At 45.6% G+C, this 17,145-nt stretch overlaps 1 protein-coding gene across 1 annotated transcript in view; it reads left to right on the forward strand.

Moving 5' to 3' along the window:
• Window positions 1-17,145, forward strand: part of LOC124616473 — a 294,931-nt gene that overhangs the window by 219,003 nt on the left and 58,783 nt on the right. The gene's annotated exons all lie outside the window — the stretch shown is intronic.

The following is a 17,145-nucleotide window of genomic DNA, read 5'->3' on the forward strand; positions in this document are numbered from 1 at the left end:
GACACCGACGAGATGTACACGTTGCTCGCATTTACGCTTTCACACAAACTTTGTATGCCCTCTTATAGCATGAATGAACTTCCACAACTAAATTAGGATTATAGAGTCAAGAAAGACAATTTCGACATAAATTTCATCAAAAAGACCAAAGTCGCTTTCCCCCTCTGCAATAAATACACAAACTCACCCGTTACCTCACAAGTAAAGTCCATAAAAATTATTATAACTTATTATTAGCGAAACAGCAAAAAGATACCTCATGGGGTGACTAGGCCCTCCAGTTAAGCCTTGTCCCCCGTGTTATACCAGCACCTCATAGCCCCCAGCACCCCAAAAGCCACTATGCCCGCCATGGCGATTTTGCCCGGCTCTTCCCTCCCTAAAATTATATGGCGCGTCGCGTTTTGGCAGCACGCTGTCATATCCAAGGACTGGCTGAATGCTTTTGGCGTGACTCAGACGTTGGTCGTATCGATGAAGTTTTGTTTTTCTTGTGGTGTTGCTACAAGATGTAAAATTACACAAGGCAAGTATCAGCTTGATCTGTGGTACATTTATTCATACAGATTTTTAGAGTTCTCGTGCTGCTTCTTTCGTTCCACTAGATAAACTGAAATAATTCGTAGACATAAAATTCTTCCTTTGCCAAGGTTCGTCCACAATGGAAATTAATCGAAAGTCGGTGAAGCTTACGGGGAGCGCGCATCTTAATTTTCAACAGCTTTACGATAGCAGATTGAACCCAATCGTGGCGGTACTTACCCTGAAGGACATTCACCCGAAGTACTTCTCAAATACACGATCTAAATGATAGCGGTTTGCGACAGTGCTGTAGGGGAAGTCTAGAAGCATCAATTGACCCAAGACACTTGCGATCTATCACACCGAAAAACAACCACAAACATGGCGTACAAAACACACATTAACTACAAAGCACGCACGCCGCGCGACATGTTAAATACAGAATTTCCTCGTGCCCTCTTATGCCACCCATTTTCGTTGAGATTAGTTAGTTAACCTTTTGTGTCAGGGTAATGAAACAGTAAAGACTTCTGAACAAGTTACGCAAAAACTAATTACGTTTCCAATTCGATCTAAACTTAATCCTTAGAAGCGCATTAGCGTCGTAGTAAGACGGCCAGAGAAACAAAACGATAATAGTTAATTTTACACTCATAAAATTCACAAAATTTACGCCAGTTTCACAATTTGTAACTGCACGACTGTACCGGTGACGTGACAGGGCGAGAGGATATTCCAAAACATGGCGCGACGCACATGCACCGTAACGTAGGTGCCTTTTGTAGGCTGCTTCCCGGCTTGACAGATCACGAGTGAGAAGATCATTCCCAAAAGGTACCAAATCCGTAAAACCTAATTTAACAGGACAGTAACATTACAATATGTTTTGTAGCTTTGCTTTTACACTTCTGGAAATTGAAATAAGAACACCGTGAATTCATTGTCCCAGGAAGGGGAAACTTTATTGACACATTCCTGGGGTCAGATACATCACATGATCACACTGACAGAACCACAGGCACATAGACACAGGCAACAGAGCATGCACAATGTCGGCACTAGTACAGTGTATATCCACCTTTCGCAGCAATGCAGGCTGCTATTCTCCCATGGAGACGATCGTAGAGATGCTGGATGTAGTCCTGTGGAACGGCTTGCCATGCCATTTCCACCTGGCGCCTCAGTTGGACCAGCGTTCGTGCTGGACGTGCAGACCGCGTGAGACGACGCTTCATCCAGTCCCAAACATGCTCAATGGGGGAAGATCCGGAGATCTTGCTGGCCAGGGTAGTTGACTTACACCTTCTAGGGCACGTTGGGTGGCACGGGATACATGCGGACGTGCATTGTCCTGTTGGAACAGCAAGTTCCCTTGCCGGTCTAGGAATGGTAGAACGATGGGTTCGATGACGGTTTGGATGTACCGTGCACTATTCAGTGTCCCCTCGACGATCACCAGTGGTGTACGGCCAGTGTAGGAGATCGCTCCCCACACCATGATGCCGGGTGTTGGCCCTGTGTGCCTCGGTCGTATGCAGTCCTGATTGTGGCGGTCACCTGCACGGCGCCAAACACGCATACGACCATCATTGGCACCAAGGCCGAAGCGACTCTCATCGCTGAAGACGACACGTTTCCATTCATCCCTCCATTCACGCCTGTCGCGACACCACTGGCGGCGGGCTGCACGATGTTGGGGCGTGAGCCGAAGACGGCCTAACGGTGTGCGGGACCGTAGCCCAGCTTCATGGAGACGGTTGCGAATGGTCCTCGCCGATACCCCAGGAGCAACAGTGTCCCTAATTTGCTGGGAAGTGGCGGTGCGGTCCCCTACGGCACTGCGTAGGATCCTACGGTCTTGGCGTGCATCCGTGCGTCGCTGCGGTCCGGTCCCAGGTCGACGGGCACGTGCACCTTCCGCCGACCACTGGCGACAACATCGATGTACTGTGGAGACCTCATGCCCCACGTGTTGAGCAATTCGGCGGTACGTCCACCCGGCCTCCCGCATGCCCACTATACGCCCTCGCTCAAAGTCCGTCAACTGCACATACGGTTCACGTCCACGCTGTTGCGGCATGCTACCAGTGTTAAAGACTGCGATGGAGCTCCGTATGCCACGGCAAACTGGCTGACACTGACGGTGGCGGTGCACAAATGCTGCGCAGCTAGCGCCATTCGACGGCCAACACCGCGGTTCCTGGTGTGTCCGCTGTGCCGTGCGTGTGATCATTGCTTGTACAGCCCTCTCGCAGTGTCCGGAGCAAGTATGGTGGGTCTGACACACCGGTGTCAATGTGTTCTTTTTTCCATTTCCAGGAGTGTATATTCAGACAGATGTCGAGGCACATTACGTCAAGTATATCAGTTAAATGTTTGTTATTGCATAAATAACAATTGGTTTGGTGCCTTTGGGATAAAATTGTGTTAAGTTTGGTTGCTGTTCTGGAGTTTGTATTGTTCCGGAGTTTCTGTTGGTGACCCATAATACTCATCTGATACATTAAAACTTAAAATAAACATCAAAAGGGCAGACACGTCCTTACAAAATAGTGTCGCATAAACAAATGTGGGCTATGTTGTGTGTTGCGTCATTACCATGAAGAGCAACGATGGCTGTCGGGGTTTGATACTTCTTGGGAACGAAAGACGACTGGGTTTGGTACTCTTTGCCAAAAAACCTAATGTTTTAAATGGTACTCTAAAACGAATATGATGTTTTTTGGCATACGTAACAGTTCTTATTAGATAGGCAACTTTGCTCTGACGCTGGAACTTCCTGTTTAACTTCTCTGCCAGTGTCAGTTTTTTAGTATGCCTGCGCCAAACCATTTACCATCTGAGAATCTGTAACACAGAAGCGTCATAGACGGCTGTTGGTGTACCTAAACATAAATTGAGTTATCAGTGATGAAGTGACGTGAAGGGGCTTAGTTGATTCACACTGAGAAAACTACACCATTGAAATACTTTGTCATCTTGAGTCGAACGTGCGGCTTCACTGTGATTTCGTAGGTACACATGACTGCAACCTTATGATATCGTTTTGTTTCGGATGCATTAATCATTGTCACCTCTCTTTCTGTCTCACAGATGCCCTCCCTAATCCCCGAAACATTGTGGAAATGACATTTATTTTGGCCACTTCTTGCTAGGGGTTTAATACCGAAATTGGCGTCTTGGAAATTGACAGTTTCTTTCAAAAAAGGGAGCATAGACAAGGTTTTAAGTTCCGTTGACGAGCTCATTGCAGAGGGAGCAAAATCTCGAGTGTGACTGGTAGAGACCGACCGTGTTTTTTCTAAACAACCATCACGACACTCGCGAGGGACGCACGAAAAGCTCAACTCTCGATGCCCGGACAGAGATATGAACCCTGCTCCTTCCGAAGACGAGTCATTTGCATTAACCACTGTGCTGTCCTTCTCGGCAGCAGAACTTCGAGCCGACAGCGGGTGGTGATAACCACCGCTTCACGGGGACGATCGCAACGTCGGAGAAAGATGTTCGTGATGCCATTCATAATGGATTAAATTAGAGATCTGTCGTGGCAGGAAACACCGCAGAGGGCAGCAACTATTTTTTTCAGTGGTCGTTATAACGGACTGGGGACAAATACACTTTTTTAGACGCCGGGTCCCTCGGACGGAAAAATAAGCGCCTTGTCGCAATTTTAATTGCCAGGTAAAGATGTTGCCTCCCAGCCTGCGTATTACTGTATGTGATTAAGGTTTGTAAAACGCGGAATATTGCCGCTATTGCCGCGCGGCCTCCGCGGGTCGCTTCTTTTGATGACGGGTGTCCGGGCGCAGTAAAAGCGGGGTCCCACCCGAGCCGGCCTTGCTGTACCTTTTGGCGCACGTGGAGGCGGGTTTATTTCGGAGTGCGCCGTCCACGTGCCGCACTTATGTCGAATGATTCGCACGGTCACCGCGGGCACCGCGCTCGTAAAGCTAAAAAGGGGTCGTTGGCCACCTTCCATAGCCCATAAATATGGGCATTAATGGAACATATAAACAATTCGGCGAGCTTTACTGCATTTCGTCCTGCGCTGCGCTGCCCAGCTCACGTGCGACGACTTCTTATTCTCCGCCGCCCCGAGTGCATAAACGTCTGCCGCGATGCCAGACAGCTGCGCCGCCGGTGCAGTTAAAGTGTGCCGGCGTCGGCCAGCGGGAATTCGCGTGTAAATTCTGGCCCGCCGCGCCGCGAGGAGGCCCGGAATCCGGCTGGTGACAGCGGCGAGACACTGTGTTGTTTTTGACGGCGAGTGTTGCCCGTGTCTTGGGAAGCGGCCAGGGCTGCAGACTGTGAGCGATTCGGTTCGCATTTGTCGCCGAAAATAATAAAAAAAATGGTTCAAATGGCTCTGAGCACTATGGCACTTAACATCTGAGGTCATCAGTCCCCTAGAACTTAGAACTACTTAAACCTAACTAACCTAAGGACATCGCACACATCCATGCCCGAGGCAGGATTCGAACCTGCGACCGTAGCGGTCGCGCGGTTCCAGACAAATGGATGTAGATTGCAGTATTTATCTATAGGAGCGTAGATATAGAAACTTGCACGGGATACACTAGCGTGGACAGTCTTCAACTGAATGTGCTAAAGTTTGAAGCATCTGACGGACAATGTGACTGTGGACTTGTGCAGTACTTAGAACATGTATGGACTGAAAGAGGTTATCCTGTGTAGCCTAGTTTCGCAAGATTAAAGTTCAGTAGTATGAACCTACAGAATTTCCAATTTAATGATGATGTTTTCTGCCTTGAAACTTTTCCGAGCAAACGAAGCTTCATCGACGTCGTTGTATATCTGACGAGAACCCTCATTACTTTGTTTTACTAGTAAACGCGGACCATGCCACTCGTGCGATGATTCAGTACGTTCTCAAAAGCGTTGCTTGCAGTCTCCACAGTTAGTTTCGAGGAAAGGGTGGGCGAGTACGAAAATTGCTCCAGGGTTGCTCTGCTAATGCCACACTGAGCAGACTCAGCTCGATAGGCTACAGACTGTGGCGTGGGCTTATATTCCAAGCCTGCCCTAGCGCACGCACTCGCGAACCTCCTCATGCATAATTTCAAATACTTCTGCAAGTGTCACAGGGAGGATTTTGACATATGATTGTAAACATTTGGAACACTGGCGGTAACGTAAGAGTGGAATGGCGACACTGTTTGGTTGGTAGAGAGCGACCCGAGAAAGAAGCTTGGCTCGACGATCTTTCTAGCATCGCCGAACTTCTCGAAGACACACAATTCAAGTGCGAAAAGATTAGCAAGATGAATAAATTTAGAGAACAGCACTAGATGTCCAGTGGGGAGCGGACCTGCGAGTCGGGAATCCCGCTGGATCCCCGGCCGCCTGTGTTGCCATTCGAGCGCACGTGCCCCTTGTCTCTCACTTTTTTGCTGTAGCGGATTTGGCGGCTCGGCGGATGGAAGGGTCTGCGGCAAAGCAGCCGCCCACCGCAGGACGCTGGTCAGCCCGTGCGTTTTGCTGGCCAGAATCTCTACCTGCTGCTTGCTGCCTGCTGCTCCTCTGCTTTGAGTCGCAGGGGGTTGCTAACTGCATATGAAAAATAAATTTAGCTCCATCCTGTGTCCGGAGTGCAGGATTTAGGCTGGTCGATTTCCAATAATAAAATACCAACAGCTGTTATTTTGGTTTTATTTGTTAGGCAGTTACTTTCGGCATTACATTATGCCATCTTCAGGCCTGCATATAGATAATTTTTTTCCCCACGGCCATGTGCGCTCATTGGCCTGAAGATGGCACAATGTAATGCCGAAACTCATTGCCTAATAAACTAAACAATAATAACGGCTGTTGTTATTTTGAGTATATGGAAAACGTCGGCTCAAGAACTCGACTGTTTATTCTGTTAACCTTAGCATGGGAGTCCTTAGAATTTTTATTATTAGACAATCTGCAAATATAAAGAAATTCTTTATCTCCACTTCCCCGCCCTCAAAAAAATTGTTCAAATGGTTCTGAGCACTATGGGACTTAACACCTATGGTCATCAGTCCCCTAGAACTTAGAACTACTTAAACCTAACTAACCTAAGGACATGACACAACACCCAGTCATCACGAGGCAGAGAAAATCCCTGACACTGCCGGGAATCGAACCCGGGAACCCGGGTCCCCGCCCTCTCTCGCGCATGCAAGCGAGCATAGGTCGACCTACTGCCATAACCCATTACCGCCAAATCTCGCCGCACTGTCCTAACGGATACGTTCTTCGTAGTCCCACATTGATTTCTGCGGTTATTTCACGCAGTCTGTTAACCGGAACAGACAGGTCGCAGGTAGTAAGTAGGGATCCAGGCCAGCAAAATGTGCGGGCTGCGGTGGGCGGCTGCTCGCACGCGCGCGCGCACACACACACACACACACACACACACACACACACACACACACTTAATCTGAAGGACATGCAAGAAGTATTTTTTAAAAAGCAAATTAATATGTATACACAATGAGCTGCCACAAGTCATAGGATACCCCCTATATCGTGTCTGACCTTCGTTTGCCCTGCCTAATGCAGCAACTCGAATCCATAATTGCGAAAGTGTTGGCGGTGCAGGATTTTGTGCACGAACTGACCTCTAGGTTATGTCCCGTACTTAAATCTAACTATCCTAAGGACGTCACACACATCCATACCCGAGGCAGGATTCGAACCTGCGACCCTAACGGTCACGCGGTTCTAGACTGTAGCGCCTAGAACCGCTCGGCCACTCCGGTCGGCTGAAAATGGTCTCCAAGTAGCCGAACATAAACATTTTCAGACAATGATTGATTCAGTTGACCAGAGGAAACAGTCCGTTCCATGTAAACATAGCCCACACCATTATGGAGCCACCATCAGTTTAGTAACCCGCAGAAAGCTGATGTAATCATCAGGTTGTGAGTGCAACATTTCCATTAACAGGTTTTCATGTGTATATTTCTCTCACTATAAAACCATTCCCTATCAGAGATGCTATATCTGCGTTTGTAGCAATGTAGTGTCAAAATACAGCATACACGAAAACTGTCTTCTTCAAAAGTAGGATTAAAATGACAAGCTTCGTTGGTACTTGTACGGGCTCGTTTGCCACATTCGAGGCTAGATAAGAGCGAATTCGACAGTCAAGTTTGCGCTTTGACGAGGTCCTTGGCAAATTAAAAAAAGTGTCATTGACTATTCGTAGAAAGTTGATGTAATTATCGGATTCTGAGAGTAATGTTTCCTTTAGCACATTTCCGTGGGTAAATCTTTCTCTCTCTCTCTCTTAAGGCATTCCCAGAGCACCGTCTTATTTTCTCCTCCTCCCTTAAACATGGTGCCAAAGTCAGTGGAAAAACTGCTTTGTCTGCATTTGTAGCCAATCTCACTACTGCCGAAGTACTCACGAACACGAACAGCGTGTCTTCAAAGTTTGTTAAACTGACAAACTTTGTGCGTGTACGTACTTGTTTCACAAATCATCCACCCGAAGCAACATAAAACTGCTTTCTTCAGGTATTCTTATACCGTATGCTTTGCAACCCAAATAGCGAAGCAGATGTATGTAAAGAAATGAACATACTAAAATCTATAGCTCAAAATAATGCACATAACGCCTCCCCTGTAAACACCCAAGTTGAAAAAAATCCAAAGTAAACTTAAGCAGCCACCATCATCATAACAAGCTATGAAAGAAATGCCAAAATTTGTCAGTCTTCTACTGCTCAGCAAAGTAGCATACAAGCTAGCAAATCTTTTCAGGCTACATAACATAAAATATCCTTTCACACACTCAATAAACTGCGGAATGAAATTATTCACAATAAAAAAAGCCATTGGAGGGTGGTGTCCAAAGTGCGGTATATATGAACTCACATGCTCCTGTTCTTTCTTATATATGGAACAGACGGGGAGAAATTTTGCAACCCGCTGCAAAGAATATAGGGTGCCCTTATACTCAAAAACTTAAATAACTCCAGCTTTGCATCACATGTTGCTTATCATGAACATTCTGTTGGTGATATCAGTGACAATCTTTCTGTGCTAAACACTGCCTACAAAGAGTGACAGATGGATCTCCTTGAACTATTACAGAATTACATTCACAAACTAAAATCACCTCAAAAACAAAACAAAAATTCACGTTAATGAACGAACTGAGTCAATGCAGAACTTTTTCTTCCAGAATTCCCAGGACTTCCTGGCTCCAAACCACCAAAAATGACCATAATGAGATATATTCATCCTCCTGCATAAATTATATTCTCTTAGTCATGCAACAAACATGGCATTCTGTAATTCATTCACTCTTCAACTACATAGTAAACATTTCACAATTTTGTTTATCATTTATGTAACTTTTTTTATACGTATTAGACGTCAATTGCCAAAATAAAACCACCCTCAGCTAGCAAGATTCACGTAAATATATTTGTAAACATTTATTCTGTAAAACAACGCTCCTCCTGCCAAAGATGATATAGCAAAGTGTAATATTTATCATACTCATATTCTTTGTAATTACATCCAGTGTTTACCTTCGGTGAATAAGTGTAAAAGCAAGTGCCGTTAAATACTGTGCACATTTGTGTTTATTACTTGATATTGTACACCATGAGAAGGGTTTTGATATTGATATCACGATGCCGTGCACTGTAGGTATCGTAGACATAACTTAACCGTTTCGCAAAGTTTTCGTTACCGATTACTAAATTTCCGGCATTTTTACCAGCACCATTACCATAGTCTTGCGCTCCGCCCGCAATATAGTGTTCCTGTAAGACCTCCATCCGATGATGAGCCTCCAGTGGCTCTAAAACAAGTTAACGATACAGTAAATCGCATCAAAAATTCAAAAAAGCAGCTGTTCACATATTTACACCCAACAAAACTCCAATTTAATTCACATTTGAAGTTCGTCATCCATAATGGATATACTGAAGATGCACATTGTTCAAGAGCATATCCGGGATTTGAGCGGGATGAGGAGCTGGTGCGAACAAAACATGTAATTTGTATGGTGAGTGGCAAGCAGACTTGAGATTTCACAAGTGGTTATCAATGCATTTGCTACTTGTTAATATCCATTGTACATTCTACCTTTAATGAAACTGATACGTCTGGCTTTGTGGTGGACACGCTTACGGATATGCTGATGATCCAGACAGTGACGAAACAAACTCAATTAACACATAGGGATAACACGAGATGGCTTCTTTTTTACTTTATACAGTATATTTCGAAGTCTTGCATGAGGGAAATGTGAGCAGAACTGCCGGTAACTGGTATTTCTTATTTACAACATTCCTTAGCAGATTTGATATCAAGATCTCGCGAGTTGTACCTAAAAAAATATATTTGTCTTCAACTTCACCAGTAAAAAGCGGAAATGGTGTTCTGATTAGTCTACTCAAGAGGTGCACTTGCAAAGCGGCAGTGGATGGCCATGAACCGCTCTATGATAAACGGAAATTTCTGTGTACGCGTGAGTCCGGCCGATACCAACGCCTAATTGGTATTACTGACGTCGTTTGTGAGTGTTGTTTTCGTCTACTTACCTGTGAAGCTTATGATTTTTTGTCCCACTTCTCACGAATTCTCTTCGTATATTTCGATAAGACATCGTCTGCTGAACATGTGTATATTATTTGTACCTGAGTTCACTCGTTTCTTATCAAAGTCTTAATATTAGACGCACGAATGACTGTGATGTGATTCAGAGTGTGGAGGTAACTTGGTAAGGAAACATTATTTCTGCTGTTTCACAAAATCCCCTAAGCCATTACTTCCATTAACTACTACCACTACTAATTATACCCGTTGGCGTCATCAAGGAAAACTACCGGGTTTCCAAATGATTTTCCCCGTGATTAAATTTGTGCCAGCAAATGGGAAGGTTAATAAGAGGACTTCAACGGTTATTTGAAGACGAGATTGAGAATCATTGTCTCGGTTGCAGATTTCACATTCCCCAAGTTATCCTTTTTTTCCCACCAGGTAACAACTAATTTTCAGCCAATAGCTGACAATCCTCTCAAGAAATCGAACAACAAAATGTAGTGTCAGACAATGTATCACAAAGTAAATATGAATAGAGTAATGTTTGCACTTGTGATCAATCGCCTAACTGGGTACAAACCACAAGTACTCTATTTGTACCTGAAATTCTCGAAACTTTAACTCCACCACAAAATAATACTGGGAATATGCACACATCTACCTCCCGCCGGAGGTTCGAGTCCTTCCTCGGGCTTGGGCGTGTGAGTTGTTCTTAGCATAAGTTAGTTTCAGTAGTAAGTAATGACCTCAGCAGTTTGGTCCCTTAGGAATTGACCCACATTTGAACTTCAATGCAAAAACCAGAAAGACGCAAAACATGACTCCGTGAGCATTTCAGTTTCAAGCGACACAACTCTTATTTCGCATATCACGTGATATGTGGCTTCCTTTTCCGACGGGCGATTCATCGTCGTACTTTTTTGCTGGTAAATTCACACTACATAATTACGTTTGACAGAGTAGCTGTACTTAATGCCCGTATTTACAAACCATTACACCACTTTGTCACTTATGGACTTCATTGCTTTTCAGTCGGTATGATGATCTCTATTTTTGTTGGCATATTTATAAAAAAAACAAAAGAGCAGGGGACGTGCGTTTAGAAGCCTTATCTCTACTATTTCCCAACTGATCTTCATGCACTGTTCTATCTATGGACGACTCAATGCCCAACTTCCAGCATTTTTGCTTATCTTTTTCTTTTTTCGACTCTATACCCAATGATGCACAACTTCACATGTTTAGAAGCATATTCATAGATTTAGTTTCAGGGTATGAAGTCAAACACCAAGTCGGAACGCCAGACTGGCACACAAATTTAATCACATAATTTTTGTCTATCACAAAGGGATATTTTGTTTTATTGCAAAGTATGTTCTGGAAGATTTCTTCAGCGAAAAAAACCATAATTTTTTTGAGTCCAAGCTATTTTAGTTCTTCCTGGTTTAATGTAATTGTCCTCTTGCTCACTCTCCCTCTAAAGTGCGTATTTCTCCCTTTCAGCAAAGTGTGGTGCCCGACTAATTAACTCGTCAGGCAAATGGGCCACATATTCCTTCCTGGACATCCTAACTAGATTTCTCATTATTTCCTGAATTCACCTTAGTCGTGTGCCAAGACTGTTTCCTTTTTCAACAAGCCTCATGACTTTATAATGACCTCGTGAAAACAGATTAGATGAAAGAAATCAACAGAAGGAAGGCTGCTGAAGTTAAATGTGAAAGAACATAGGAAATAAGCAGTAAGTATAGTTAGGTATTGGCCGAAAAGTGGTTTGAAGGGACAAGAAAGAAGATTCCAAATAGCGACTATTATTTCCGTTCGCGACATGGGTCATGAAAGGTTGGGTGACAAATTCGGTAAACTCACTGAAAATCTGCGTTTCCTCAAACCGCCAGTAGTTTCAGATTACTTTTAAGTGAACGTCCTTCTCCGTAAAAAGAGACTGCCTTGGGGCACAGTATTTGGTATAGAACAGGCGCCAAGCGCCGGCCGAAGTGGCCGTGCGGTTAAAGGCGCTGCAGTCTGGAACCGCAAGACCGCTACGGTCGCAGGTTCGAATCCTGCCTCGGGCATGGATGTTTGTGATGTCCTTCGGTTAGTTAGGTTTAACTAGTTCTAAGTTCTAGGGGACTAATGACCTCAGCAGTTGAGTCCCATAGTGCTCAGAGCCATTTGAGCCAGGCGCCAAGCTATCATGTGAACCGCTACATCTGGTTAGGCCATGGCAGTGAAGTGGTCTCGATGGGCCAGTACGTTTTATGAAATCAGCGCGATGAGGCGCGTCGAGTAGGAGACGTGACAGAATAGCAGAAAAGAACTACCGTGTTTGGACGTGACCATGGTCTCTCCATGAATTAAGTTGCTCGATTTGTTGCTGTGCCTGCGCAGATTGCCCAACGTACTCGCAACCATGTAACAAGGTGTAAGAACAGTGATCGTGAGATAGGTCCTAACCCACGGGGACCGAAAACTAGATCACTGCTTGTAAATGGTAAAAGTTCTCAAAACCAAAAGGAATTGTTGCTGTTACTGAATACAGGTCCGTCTCAAAACAGTCCCTGAGCGAATATTGCGGAAGCAGGTGCATGCAGTGGACGTTTGGAATGGGGAACCATGTAAAAGGCTTTTGTTCACAGCGACACACGAAACTGTTAGTCTTCGATAAGTCAAACACAGAAACTGTTAAGGAGTTCCAAGATAAGAGGCGAAATAGTTTTGAGACTTATCGTCGCTTTCTTCTGGGTATGTTTGCTACTAGTCAGTATCTATTACTTATTCTGCCATTCTTCAAACGGGCACTGAACTGATAGACTTGAGACGTTCCGTACGTCAGTGTCTGGAAACTACGGTTGCGTTGCCCGAAATCAGTCGCGACAGCGATCAGAATCCGTGCGCTCTCAGCGAATTAATTGGAAAAGTTTTTTGTCTCACCTGTATTGATTCTCTGCGCTTCTATACATTCAGAGCAGTCTAAATAAGGGCTGCCAGCTTTACTTTGATCCAAGAGGCAGTAGTGTAACTGCTTCATACCAGGAACAATCCAACTACTTCCAACGAGTTTCAGGGCCGGCTGCACACCTCCTCCGACTGGTTCCTAACAACTTGTGCAGATAATAGTCACATAATAATACAAGAAAATTTGGGAAAATGTTACAAGAATACCAAATTTCCACGGAAACATACCAATTTTTGGCCTCAACTGAACAGAGCTAAGTCTGTCTCGTTCACTGAAACACTACGTCCAGTGAGAATCTGGCTCCGCGGTCTGACTAGTGGGTACGTCGTAGAAGAATCAGAGGCAACACTGGCCTAGAAAACCGGAAAGAGTTCGAGCAGAATTCCGCGCTGGCGCACCGAAACGGACTTACGAAGTGCTTGTAGATTTTACATGTTGAAAAAATTTGCTCGGCTGATCGTTCAGGATCACGGACTACTCGCTTTAGAACACCATCTTCGTCCCCAGAGAGCATATAGCCGCTACGGCTGCACTGCTCCACACAGTTATTTGACATTTGACTTCCAGCCTATTAAAACCAGGAATAGAATGTAGGCACTTTCATTGACCATTTTCCAGTCAAAGCGCTTCTATGAGGCTCTGCTTCTTTTTGGAAAACACCGACCGTCATTCATGGGGTGCGCAGAAAACCTTTCCCTGGAGCACTCAGTAGTCGCAGAAAGGTGCAAACAGGCGCGGTCTGGAAATGATATATTAGACACTGGGTACGTCCATGTGTCTCCGTATAAGGAAAGGTAATTGTTTCTTCGTTATTTCCTTTCATACATTTCCACCCTCATACCTTCTTAGTACTCTCCAATACATTTATTTCTTCTTCATCCCCTCCGTACTGCCCTTTTCTTTTATCATTCCCCCCTTCTTGTCGCCTAACACAAAACAGCACCCGCGACGGATTCGGCACCGGTCATGTGTCCCAGTTGTCATGCCCTACTTACCCCACTGTATGTATCTCCTCGTGTAGTTCAGGGTCCGGCAAGAACGCTCTAACATTTTATTATAGGCTCGACAGTAACACCTCGTACAGAATGTAAGGAACGAGAGTGGTAACTGATTGGTAACATAAGCCATTTTGTAACACAATAACACAAGTCAATTTTTATTTATTTATTTATTTAGTTTTGAAAGCCACATCTTTTAAATAAGCTCTGTTCCTCGCGAAGCACTGACGGAGTCGATGAAAGAAGCTGTCCATTATTTTTACCAGTATATCAACAAGTCAATTTCTATTTATTTATTTATTTATTTAGTTTTGAAAGTCACATATTTTAAATAAGCTCTGTTCCTCGCGAAGCACTGACGGAGTCGACGAAAGAAGCTGTCCATTATTTTTACCAGTATATCAACGGGAATTGCGTACACCTGTTCACTGACGCGCCGCCTCACAACCTCTAAGCTGGGAACACGTGATGCAGACAATTCGCTCTGAGGTACCCACAACAGAAAGAAATAGTAAGCACTCAGATCGAGCCATCTAGCTGGTCACGGTATGTCCTCGGAACATGAGATGATTCTGCGAATACTGTAACGGTATGCGCAGTTGACCCTCCTTGTTGGAAATAAATTGATGTTCAATCTACGCACTACGTCCATGGTTCAGGAATCAGGAAAGTCGACAATAGGTCTCTGTAAAGTTCCGAATTGACTGTGACTGCGTTTCCGCGATGAAAGTAGGTCTAATAATCCTGGAAGCCGAAGTACCGCTCGAAATCGTGACCTTTTCACTATGGAGTGGTTTTTCGTGAAGTTCACACGGATTCCCATTAGTCATTAGTTCGTTTTGTTTGTTGACATGGCCTGTCAGTTGAAGGTGTGCTCATCCGACATCATCATACTGGGAAGCACGTCCACACTCTCGTCCAATACAAGGTCTGAACTGAATTGTTCCGGAAGGCATAATCGCATCTAGGTAACTTGTGTGTCACCTGCATTTTCCACAGACGTTAAGTTAAATCGCTGAGGAGAAAGCCGCTCACACTTCTATCCGACAAGGATTGACTAAACGCCTTGTATTCCTGTCCATAGTATTCCGTAACCTCTCAATGTTTTATGGCATCAGCACTGTCCTCTGGTTTCCTGACGGTTTCTTACTCGTGGCTCTTGCTGTAGCACGAAACTGGTCAACTCACTTCCGAATTATGTGCAGTTGTGGTACTGTCCCTTGTCTCCCAACGCTGAAATGAAAGTCGAAACTTCCGCTGCGTAACTGCCACACTATCTCCACGTTTGAAGAACACTTCAGTCACAAAAGTGCGATTTATCTCTGGCCCAACGTTCTATTGTAACTAAAATTTGAGTTGCTTCACTACTCCAAGGATATTTACTTCTACACTACTCATGTTGATTCAAATGGCTCTGAGCACTATGGGACTCAACGTCTGAGGTCATTAGTCCCGTAGAACTTAGAACTAGTTAAACCTAACTAACCTAAGGACATCACACACATCCATGTCCGAGGCAGGATTCGAACCTGCGACCGTAGCGGTCTCGCGGTTCCAGACTGCAGCGCCTAGAACTCATGTTGGCAGCTGTTCTCGATTCCAATTCTGGAATATTTACTTCGTCTTCTTTTGTGAAGGCGGTCATGACAGTTGCGCAGATTATCTCGGTACGCCTTCCGGCCGATCCACAGTCCTGCCTGGGGCCAACTATCCTCAGTTTGCATCCAGAAGAGACACCACGCGGAATCCGCAACTGTGACGCATATTACTTAAATTGAAGGTGGAAGGGGGGGGGGGGTTAGAAGAAAGGAAAGAGCGTATACACAATTCGATTTAATGCGGGAATCTAAAATTAGTGAGCGTGGAGGAATTGGACAGGGACTGCGAACAGGGGGCGCTGGGTGGGAGTGTGAGTCGGCCAGGGAGCGTGCCGAGATAGTCCACGCATTTGCGGTAAACATGTTGCCCGGGATGACGCAGTGCTTAACACAACTGTCTAGTAAGCAGGAGATTCCGGGTTCGAATCCCAGACTGGCACAAATTTTCCACCCGTCGTTGCTGATTTTGCCTAAAATTCCCATGCAGCGGACTTGAACAGTTCCTTCCCTTTCCTTTCTCCCCACTCCAACTTCAATGTACATTATTACATAATGTGTGCACGAGTACAGGTCGTGACACAGGAACCACAACACATGGAAGTTTATTCTGGCCGTGGGCCGTGCACATACAGCCAAAGCGGTTAATACGACCGCTCGCGAAAGGGGAAAATCCGGGGTCAAATCCCGGTCCGTCACAAAATTTCATTGTTGTCATTTCCTTATATAGCGGATGGTTGTTAATATTCGCAGCTGGGAATACATTTCATGTACAACTTGCAATGTCGTGTAATACGTGAGGTATAATTGAACCAGTAGTAGGTCTTTGCCGCGCACCGTGCCCGTTCGTCTGTGGCTTATCGATCGGCCCAAGAAGGGTCTGAGGAAAGGATCCGGGGCGCGTCGGCTACCGTATGCGGCAGGGCGCGCACGGTCGACCGAGCTTTCTTTGCCGGGCCGCCGGCGCCCGACCTGGGGCAAGGCTGCTCGCCGTGTCCCGCTGTGGGCCGTGCCGTGGTCTCCTCTGCTGTTCTCTGCCGGGGGACGCCCTTCCGCCGGCGCGTCGCCCACGTCACGCTAGCCTCTGCAGCCAGCCTGCCGGCACAAGTAGAGACCCGGCCGAGGGCCTCCGCCTCCACTGGCTCAACACATTGTCGTGCAGTCTGCCTCCGCCTCCATCTCCTTACAGTACTGTCGTCAACACTATCGTGGAGAACAACCTTTGGCATTCGACGTACCGGTAGCTCGAAACTTACTGGTAATAGATAGCCGGCTGGAGTGGCCGTGCGGTTCTAGGCGCTACAGTCTGGAGCCGAGCGACCGCTCCGGTCGCAGGTTCGAATCCTGCCTCGGGCATGGATGTGTGTGATGTCCTTAGGTTAGTTAGGTTTAATTAGTTCTAAGTTCTAGGCGACTGATGACCTCAGAAGTTAAGCCGCATAGTGCTCAGAGCCATTTGAACCATTTTTTGGTAATAGATATCATGGAAACATCGCGAGAAATGCGTGGTTCA

Source organism: Schistocerca americana, chromosome 5 (genome assembly GCF_021461395.2).
Source record: "Schistocerca americana isolate TAMUIC-IGC-003095 chromosome 5, iqSchAmer2.1, whole genome shotgun sequence".
NCBI classification, from domain to species: Eukaryota; Metazoa; Arthropoda; class Insecta; order Orthoptera; family Acrididae; genus Schistocerca; species Schistocerca americana.